This window comes from Salvelinus fontinalis, chromosome 3, assembly GCF_029448725.1.
Source record: "Salvelinus fontinalis isolate EN_2023a chromosome 3, ASM2944872v1, whole genome shotgun sequence".
NCBI lineage: Eukaryota > Metazoa > Chordata > Actinopteri > Salmoniformes > Salmonidae > Salvelinus > Salvelinus fontinalis.
The window spans coordinates 47,854,500-47,864,349 of NC_074667.1; positions in this window are offsets into that span (position 1 = coordinate 47,854,500).

The following is a 9,850-nucleotide window of genomic DNA, read 5'->3' on the forward strand; positions in this document are numbered from 1 at the left end:
ATGGTGCAGTAGTGGGCTGGATTCAAACCTACGCCAACACAGTGTAATGCCTCATGTCCACCAGATGCATTAAACTGTTTGCGTTCCAGCGGAAGTCATTCAATTTCACTGGCGAGGCCCGTAACGCCTCGTTGGGGGTGCCGCACTAGGCTGCTGTGCATTCTGTGTACGGCATGCGTTCAATTTTTTAAACTCATGCGTTGCTTTACTGTGCGGTGGTACAAACGAGAGTACAGGTCCATAACTGTAAGTGGTCTTCATTTAACACATGTGAACAAATCTGGTGTTCGATGGTAAGTGGTCCAAAATTTAATATGAGTGCTACTTGCTTAGCTATCAACTCTTGTTTGGATATAAATAGAGGGGTGCCCTTTTGGTTAGCCCTATGACACTGCACAGCTGTCGTAACAGGGGTCTCTAGAGAACTGGAGCCTAAAAAAAGCCTCTTCAGGAAAGGAGTGTGCAAGCTCACCAGGGAGCATTTTTCACCCCGAATAATGAAGCTATTTCTGTTACGTGAACTCCGTTTTGAAAGGGCATACAAGCTGTAATATCCAACCAATCATGATTATATAATTTGACTGTTGATCAAAGTAAATTGGTTTAATATGTTGATGCATGTGATGTGATGGTTAGGGAAAATGCCTCTGGTTTCCCAGCATTCAAAGCATTGTAACATCAATCATTAGAGAGTAGCTCTGGGAGTACCAGCATGTCTCCAATTTCAGCCAAAGGTTTTTAAGGAGTGTTTGTCATGCCTATGCCAGATTACTAAAGGTTGAACTGAAATAGAACATGACTGTGTGTTCAAAAGAGAGCCACTTGACTTGAATATGTATTAGAACAACTGGTGCCAACTTCAATTTTGCCCTTGCTAGACTTGTAGTTTCGTTTACTGCTTTCTCTCACAGTGATCAGGGGAAAGGGAACACACTGGATTTGGCCAAAGCCAACTTGACCTCAGTCCAGAGAAGTCCTACTTTTTATATTTGAGCTGACAACAGCCATGTTTACTGAGCGCGAGACCAAGCTTTCTTAAACCCCCAGAACAAACTGTACCACCTGCGGAGATCAATCCATTTGTATACACGATTTGATGACAATGTAAGGATATGAACCCTGTCAGTCATTCTATTTGGACATACCAAGCATTCATCATAGTTGCTTATGATTGATGCACTTTCATGCATTGGTTTTCCCATCAAAACACATTTGTAGAGTGATCGATCAAAATGTGAATGCATAAAAAAATTGTACTGCAAAACAAATTCCCACACAACAGCCTTTGCTTTAAGGGAATGGTTGAGGTAATAACTGCCTCACTTTCAGTAGATGCCAGCATGTTGTGTGTGTGTGTGTGTGTTTACGTTGTGTGAATGAGCTCGCTGGAGAAGAACAGGTCAGGAGGAGGTCCATTGGTAGTTTTGTACAGATCCTTTCAGAGAGAGAATCCCAGAGCCTGTATTCAGCACACTGTCATTACAGTAAATATGAGTTACATCATATCCACAGGGAGATACTCATAGCGCTGGACCTGTGTGCTCTGTAGTGGCGAGAGAACCGCATCAAACCCATCCCCTGGTTTGTTCCACCAGCACAGACAGACCTTAAAGAAGAAGAATTTCCCATTTATTAAAACCATGTAGGCCTGTGTGTTTAAAGAAGTGTTGGTTCCCGGGAAAGACTACCTTTTTTTCACACAAAATTGTCCCATTTTAGCAATCGTTGCCAATGATAGACTTCAATCAGCATGCTCAATTCAGGTTACAGTAAGATTCCAGCTCAGCACGGTGAAACACTGTCTCTGCAGAATGGTGTGCAATACTATGACGAAGCCCATGGGGGTAGGACAGGCACATATTTGAGTTGACTTAAGAGGGACTTTGAGAAAAAATACATTATTGTCATGGAATCCTTTTCTACTGTTGGATAGTAGCTACTACACAACTTCTATGGTAGGTAATCAAAATTACACTCCCTATTCCTTATCCTTCTATTCTGTCAGAAATGTCCATACACATTTAATTATTTAATATTTGCCATATTTATAAGCACATTTTTGTCATTAAATAATTAATATTAAATGTACTCAAGTAAACCTATCCACCGTTGTGAAATGAAATGTACAGTAAGTGAGTGAGTGACATTGGACTACTTCTCTAGCTACCATCTTTATGTTTGAGGGATGAATTGAATTGATGATACCATAGCTCGCAATACCACCCAAATCTCCCTCTGTGATTCTCCTCAGTCAGTTATTTAACACAGTCTCTGTTACCAGACTGAATAAGCAGTGTGTTGATGTGCATCCAGCTAACAGAACTGGCTATGTGAGGAGAAGATAGGGAGTACAGCTGATGAGAAAAATCACCCTTTAATTTGACTGGATGTGTTTGGCAGCCTGTCTCCAGGTTATCAGTGCTCTGGAGTCACAGGGTAGGCTCTATCTGGCCTCCCATCTCCTCATACCTGCAGAGTAGATAAAGGGTCTGGTCGTTGTATGTTTCCCAGCGCTAATTCCGATGGAGATTTACTGCAGCAGATAACCACATCAAAAATATATATAATAAAAATCATTGGAGTTAGGAAGGACGAGCCTCTCTGGCATCTGCAGTTGATCACTGGAAAACATCTAGTTGATTTATTTCTGAAGATTTAGTGATGTTTTTTACCCAATGATGTGGTTGAACAATGCATTAAGGTATACATAAAACGATGTGATAGCTGACATGCAGTTGTACACTGGCAGTAGGGTTCACCCAGGTGGCTTCATACCCCGTTTGGCATTGAGCCTACAAATGCATCTTGTCATGTGCAAAGCCATTTCCACATCATGGGTCCTACAGGGTGCAGACCAGTGGTGGAAAAAGTACTCAACTGTCATACTTTAGTAAAAGTAAAGATACCTAAATAGAAAATGATGCAAGTAAAATTGAAAGTTACCCTTAAAATACTCCACGAGTTAATAAAAAAATGTACAGACAGACAGAGGCACACTCCCACACTCAGACATAATTTACAAATGCTGTATTTATGTTTAGTGATTCTGCCAGATCAGAGGCAGTAGGGATGACAATGTGTTATATTGATAGGTCTGTGAATTGGACCATATTGCTGTCCTGCCCAAGCATTCGAAATGTAGCGGGTACTTTTTGGGTGTTATGGAAAATGTATGGGAGTAACACGTACATAAGGAATGTAGTGGAGTAAAAGTTGCGAAAATTATAAATATTAAAGTACAGATACCCAAATATAGTACTTCAAAGTGTTTTACTTAAGTACTTTATGCCATTGGTGCACCATGGCTGGATGACAACTATATAGCCAGTTCAGTCCAGACATTAGCCTTGTACATTCCAAAATAGAAATTTGACATCAAAACAATTAAGAGGGCAGCAGAGAGTTTCCATGGTCATTTATAACTAAGGATTCAGAAGATTCTGCTCCTCCATTTGATGTCACACAAACAAAGCAAACAATCACTCAGCATCAAAACCCAGTGATCATTTCCCACTATAGAGCTTACATCTCTCCGACTCTGATGTAGACCCTGATGGAGGATGAAGAAATTCTCCCTGTCCCCGAGGGCCATCACAGTGTTATACAGGAGCACCATCGAGAGCATACTGTCGGGCTGCATCACAGCCTGGTACATCAACTTCACCACCACTGACCACAAGGCTCTACAGTGGGTGCTACGCTCAGCCGAACACACCATTGGGTGCACACTGGTGTCATAGGAAAGAAGATTGATCATCAAGAAGCCCAAGAAGATTGATCATCAAGGACCTCAAGTCACCTGAGCCACAGCCTGTTCTCCCCACTTCCATCACTCAGACGGGGGCAGTATAGGCGCATCATGCCAAAAACTGACAGACTGGCCATTAGATTCTACCCCCAGACCATCAGGCTGCTGAATAGCCACCAACAAGCTACATGCTCCCCCACCCCCAACCCCCCAATGGACATTTATCATTGCTACAGTTGTAAATATGTATTTATTATCATTTTTATTATTGTTTCATTCACTTCTCTTTTTTTACCTGCACTATTGGAGCTCTGAGTTTAAGAATTGCACTGTACCCTGCAATTACATCTGCGACCCTGTGCATGTAACTAATAAACTAATCTAATCTCATTTTTAGAATTTGAAAGTGAACATAGTCATGGCCCGAAGCTGAAAGCACATAATCAAATATTCTGTGACATGAAAAAGTTCATATTTGTCAGGTAAAGAATAGTGTTAGGATAAATGCATTTTGTTAAATTACAAACAGTGCACCGGAAAACGTCTTCAAAGAGATAAGCATCCGATAATTGTCCGTCATTGTCACAACAATAGACCCATTCCGTCCCCACTGGATTAGTTGCTTAGCAACATGTGGGCTAAACCTATTTTTCATAGAGTCGACTTCTCCTCGTGCCCTCAGAAGCATTCTACTGACAGATGTGGGAACAGCTCTGTCTATCAGAGGCACCTGGGTAAGCGATTCAGATTTTTTTACCTGACTGTTTTCACTGTATTTCAATCTGTGGCAAGAGCTCAAATGATGTGTGTAGGTCTACTCAGAGCCATATGGAAATGGCTGTGGGTCTACTGTAATATGTGTGTATGTGTTTGTGGCTGAATGCACATGTTTGTTTATGAGTATTTCATACATGTGTTACTGCATATCACCAATCTTAGTTTGAGGCCATCATCATAGACTGTGCTACAGCTCCCCCTCCTCTCCCTCTCTCTCGTTCTCTGTCTGTCAGTGTTTTCCCTATCGTGCTAATGTTAATCCTGATTATGTACGCTGTTTTACTGGTGCAGAATAAGACCAGGGTTAATGCCATTTAACCAGACATATTTTCAAATGCCCGGCTTTTGTATCAGTGTCTAATCGTGTTTCATTTCTTTGTGTTTTTGCAGGCGCATGATGGTAGGTTTGACAACTAATTATGAAAAATGTGATGATGTCCAAAATGACTGAGCCATGATATTTCACTGCAGAAAATAAGCTGAATCGCGTCAAGCCTGTCATAGGCCAAATACTGTATCTCCCATTCTTCCGATGAAGAAAAATGTAGTGAGACTGTTAAACAGCAAAGCACACACAGGTGTTCAGATACTGGTCCATCAAACACTACTATGTAGACCATGAACGCCTCAAGGCAATGCACAGAACTTTCTGAATACCTATGAAAAGAGAAGAGGAAAAACTATGGTTTCACACAGTAGAGAGGAGATGAAGGACATAGACAAGCAGAGAGACAATCAAATACATGCTCCTCTGATCTTCATCAAAATATACTATTGACCCCAAAGCTCACCATTGGAAACGATAGACAGACTATGCAATATTGTAAACATTGGACGTGCTCTGGAACACCTGCCAGTTGTACAGTTGCTGCTCTGAGAGTTCCATTGGTGTTTTCCTACAGTAGGAGGTGGATAAGTGACTGACCTACTCTCTGCTATAATTCCTCCAATAAGTGCGATAGGAAAGAGGCTTAAACAGAGGAGTAGAACAGTAATTGTTCCCAGTGTCACTGTGCTTTCCATCCACACCCAGAGAGCGCAACACTGCTCTGTGCTCCACCAGCTTAACTCAGCCTGCTCTGGAACTGTCTTTCATTACATCACTCACCCACACAGAGAGAGATCTGAAAAAATGTCATGACAAAGGCACACTTTCCCTTTTAAATTAACACTTTCTCCATTGGTCATTCGGGGTGTCTCTTGAAGAATTACAATGATAGCTAGGTAAGATATGATGACCTGCTTTAAAAATGTGAAGCATTGCATTCCTGAAAAAACGGTGGCATCAGTGTTGGTAGGTCTGCCATTTAAAGGTCCAATGCAGCCATTTTTATCTCAATATCTGGGTAACAATAAAGTACCATACGATGATTGTTTTAAATTAAAATGGTCAAAAAGAAACACAAATTTTGCCAGGACTGTCTGGGAGTGGTCTGAAGGGGAGGGGAAAACCCGAAAACTAGCTGTTATTAGCAGAAAGGTTTGGAACTCTCTTTCTTATTGGTCTGTTATCTAATTTACCACCTGGTGATGTCACCAGGCAGGCCAAAACTCCATCCCACCAAAACAGACTGAAATTTCAGGTTTCAAACAGCCCTTACACTAAAAAGGCATTATCATAATTTTCACAATTTCACAGTATTATTTTAACCTCATAGCGTGGAAATATATATAAAACACCAATGTGTTGATTGCGGTGGGCAATGTTTGATTGCGGTGGACCTTTAAAAGTAGGCTACAGTTAATGACGAACTCCTAGTGTATGAGACGCTGTGTTGTATGGATCATGCTTCCACACCTTTGTTTTACTTAGGGAAAAACGTATGTTAACGGTTACTTTTCATGGGGAAAATGACCGTGGAACGTAAGGCCTTCTGCAGGGGTCTATAAAGGTAAGCAGCCCTGAATTTAGCACACCGTACAGTAAAACTGCCATCTAGTGTCTAGGAAACTCAACAGCAAGAGATCCTAATTCAGGGTCGAGGGAGATATCATTGACTGTTTCCTGTATATGATTTATATCATGCAGTTGTCTGAAGTAAGAAATATATAAAATAAGGACTTTCCACTATATGATGATGATGGAAGAGCAAAATCGAAGTACTCATCTCTTGTGGGCAGATTCTGCGAAGTTGACCAAATTACACAAGATTTTACTTCTGGGTTAACCGAGATTAGCACCCTACAGTTGTTCTTTTTGTGTTTTTTTGCCTGTATGATGAACATAACAGTACTCCACAGTAGAGACTCAATGAATATGAATATAATACCTTTTGTCAGATCTCTAGATTATGGTTAAATCAATGAAAAATAATGGTTTCATGTCCCTGATGATACATGTGTTGCTGTATCAGGTGTGGTTATGGGGGCAGGACTGATTTGTTTTTCTCCAGTAGGCTACACGTGTTAAGGTACGCAGGTGTGAGTGCTGTGCTGTGGCTGGTCAGCACATGTGCTAAAACACACTTCTGGTCTATTGCCCTAGAGGAAGATGAGACTAAACTGAAGAGGATGTGACAAAACTGAACTAATGGATACCGTGTATTTTCTTATAATACTGCCTGCCCAAAACCAGAGAGGAACACACAACATAATCCTTCACTCTTAATACATTTACTTGACATAACTCCCTTTTAGGGATATTTTTGCTTTGCCATCGTCATCCCAGGATTATAACTGTACGTTTACAGACTCTTTCTTAGGCTGAAGAAAACAATTTTAAGTCTGTATAATACCCAGCTATTCAACTAAAGCCTCTGATATTTTTCCACCTTTTTTTGTGTGACCAGCAGGGGGCGTTATGACTGTAATGTCTTCTTGACAGTGGGTTAATTGAGACACTAACTATGGTTACAAAGACACCTCACACTGCCACTGGTCAAAGCTTTATATGATCAATTAGTTTAGCTTTTATGTTATTAACACTTTAATTGGAGATCTAATGCACTGGCTGCGTAGGCAAATGTTGATTAGAGACACAGAAGTGTAGATCCTTGTGGCTGGTTAATGTCTAATTTAACCTTAATGTGTTTGTTGATGCTCTTACTGTGTAGTTTTAATTGCCCCACCCTTATGGTGAGGAGTTGACAAACAATGTTTCCAGTCATTTTGACTACTGTAGTAGAAGTTAGTTGCCAGTTGTTTTCAAGTCAGCATTAATATTAAGATGGTTATAACAATCCCACCAGTATCTGAATTATCAAATTTCACTCTCCCTCTGTCTCTCTTATCACCCACCCACCCACCCACCCACACACAGCTCATCTGTCACTCTCTGGTCCCCCAGGTACTGAACCCAGGTATGCTCGTTTCTGCCTCTGCAGCACATTTGCAGTTTGTCAAGGTATGTGTGATGTGTTTGGACACCTGCCAGTGTGTGTGACAGATTCTCCTTGATACTCCCATCCAGGGGAACCGAAAGGATGCTCTTCCAGCACCAAGGAGTCTCCCCTAAAACCCCAAGAGGATTTTGATAGGGATAAGACAACTCCCCATAAGTAGACAGAAGGTGGACATCACTTTAACATGACAGTTATCATGTCACAGAATCATCCATATTCACTATTCCCTATTCCCTATTCACCTATTCACCTATTCACCCTATTCACCAGAATCTTAAAGTGCAGGAAGAGAGCGAGTGTGAGTGAGCGGACACAGCTGCGATCCCTGCAAAAAATTCCTTCAGTTGCTTTGCATCTATTTGCAGCCTTTTCCCAGCATTCTCTGAGGGGTGGTGGCACTATGTGCTGGTAGAGCGATGCGAGTTGACCTTGGAACGGTCACACGCAGCCTCCTTCAAATGAACAGTGGCTCTTCCTGAGGGGGGCAAAACATCCATTTGCACATTTGGGGGGAAAAAGACCCTCTGAATCTTCAGGTGGTGACATGACCACTCTGGAGACTGTGGTATGGTCTGGTAATGATCTAAAAAATATATATATATATTTTACCAGGTAAGTCAGTTAAGAACAAATTCTTATTTTCAATGTTGGCCTAGGAACAGTGGGTTAACTGCCTTGATCAGGGGCAGAATGACAGATTTTTACCTTGTCAGCTCAGGGATTCAATCTTGTAACCTTTCGCTTACTAGTCCAATGCTCTAACCACTAGGCTACCTGCCGCCCCAAATGAGTATAGAGGTGTTTGCTTGAGTATACTTAATTAATATTCAAACAAAATGTACTTACTTGGCTGAAGGATATCTATCATTAACATGAAAAGAAACATACACACACAAACACAGACAGGTGACATGTTTTATTAGATATGCTGAGACGGCACCTGTGCTCTGTGGATAAGAGATGATCTAAATCAAAATCAGTCAACATCAATATCGCCCTATGGTCAATCATTGTATTGGCCATTGTTTTACTGACCCTGGCAAGCTTGTAATATTTTCAACATCTAAAAACATATGGCAGGCATCCCTTTCAGAAACAGCTGCCTGTGACTTGGCTCATGAAAAAAATCACATCCAACTAAATGGATAAAGTATGCATGAGATCCTCTATTCTTCCTGCTGACTTCTTTTAGATTTTCTGTGGTGCGAAGATTAGCCAATCAGATCTAACAGTTTCCTAATCGCTAGGACAGCACTTCAGGCAGGGTGAGAGAGAGAGGTAGAGAGTGTGAGAGAGTGAGTGAGAGAGGGAGAAAAGGAGATGAGAAGAGAGGGATGTGTGTGAGCAGGAGAGTAAAACAAGGGGAGAAGGAGGGATGGAATGAGAGAAGAGATGTTGTAAAATTAGCCACGCTGTCAGCCTGGTTTTCACTCGTCTCTATTGGAATTGGAATCTCTGTGGCAGAATCAGGAATCCTCGCTCACCATCATCTTGCCTGCAGGTAGTTTACAGTCCAGCTCTCTTCTCTCTGCCTCGGCTGGCTAATTAGAAGACAAATTGCTCAACCTCCAGCGGGCTGGCTAGGAATGGCTATCACATAGAAAGGTATGATCATATCAACAGAAAAAGACAAGGAAAAACAGGGTTCTGTTTCATCACAATAGTCACACAGAGAATACTTTTTTTTTTAATGTCAGGCAAAATATATTTCACCCATGCATTTAAATATGACTGTACACTGTGACTTAACAGGAGTACAACTCAGTCTTGGAAACAGTCCCTGCTCCATATTACATAACATTATGGCTTTAGCGAGTCTGAGTCACGTTCCTATTGGCCCTTGGACTGTGTTAAACCGACAGCCATGCTGACTGTTTGCCTGGGCTTCACACAGGGGATCCTTCAGTACCACAGAATACTCAGAACCATGCATGTACAATTGAAATATAGAGAATCACATCTAGTCCATTTCTATCTGCAATAC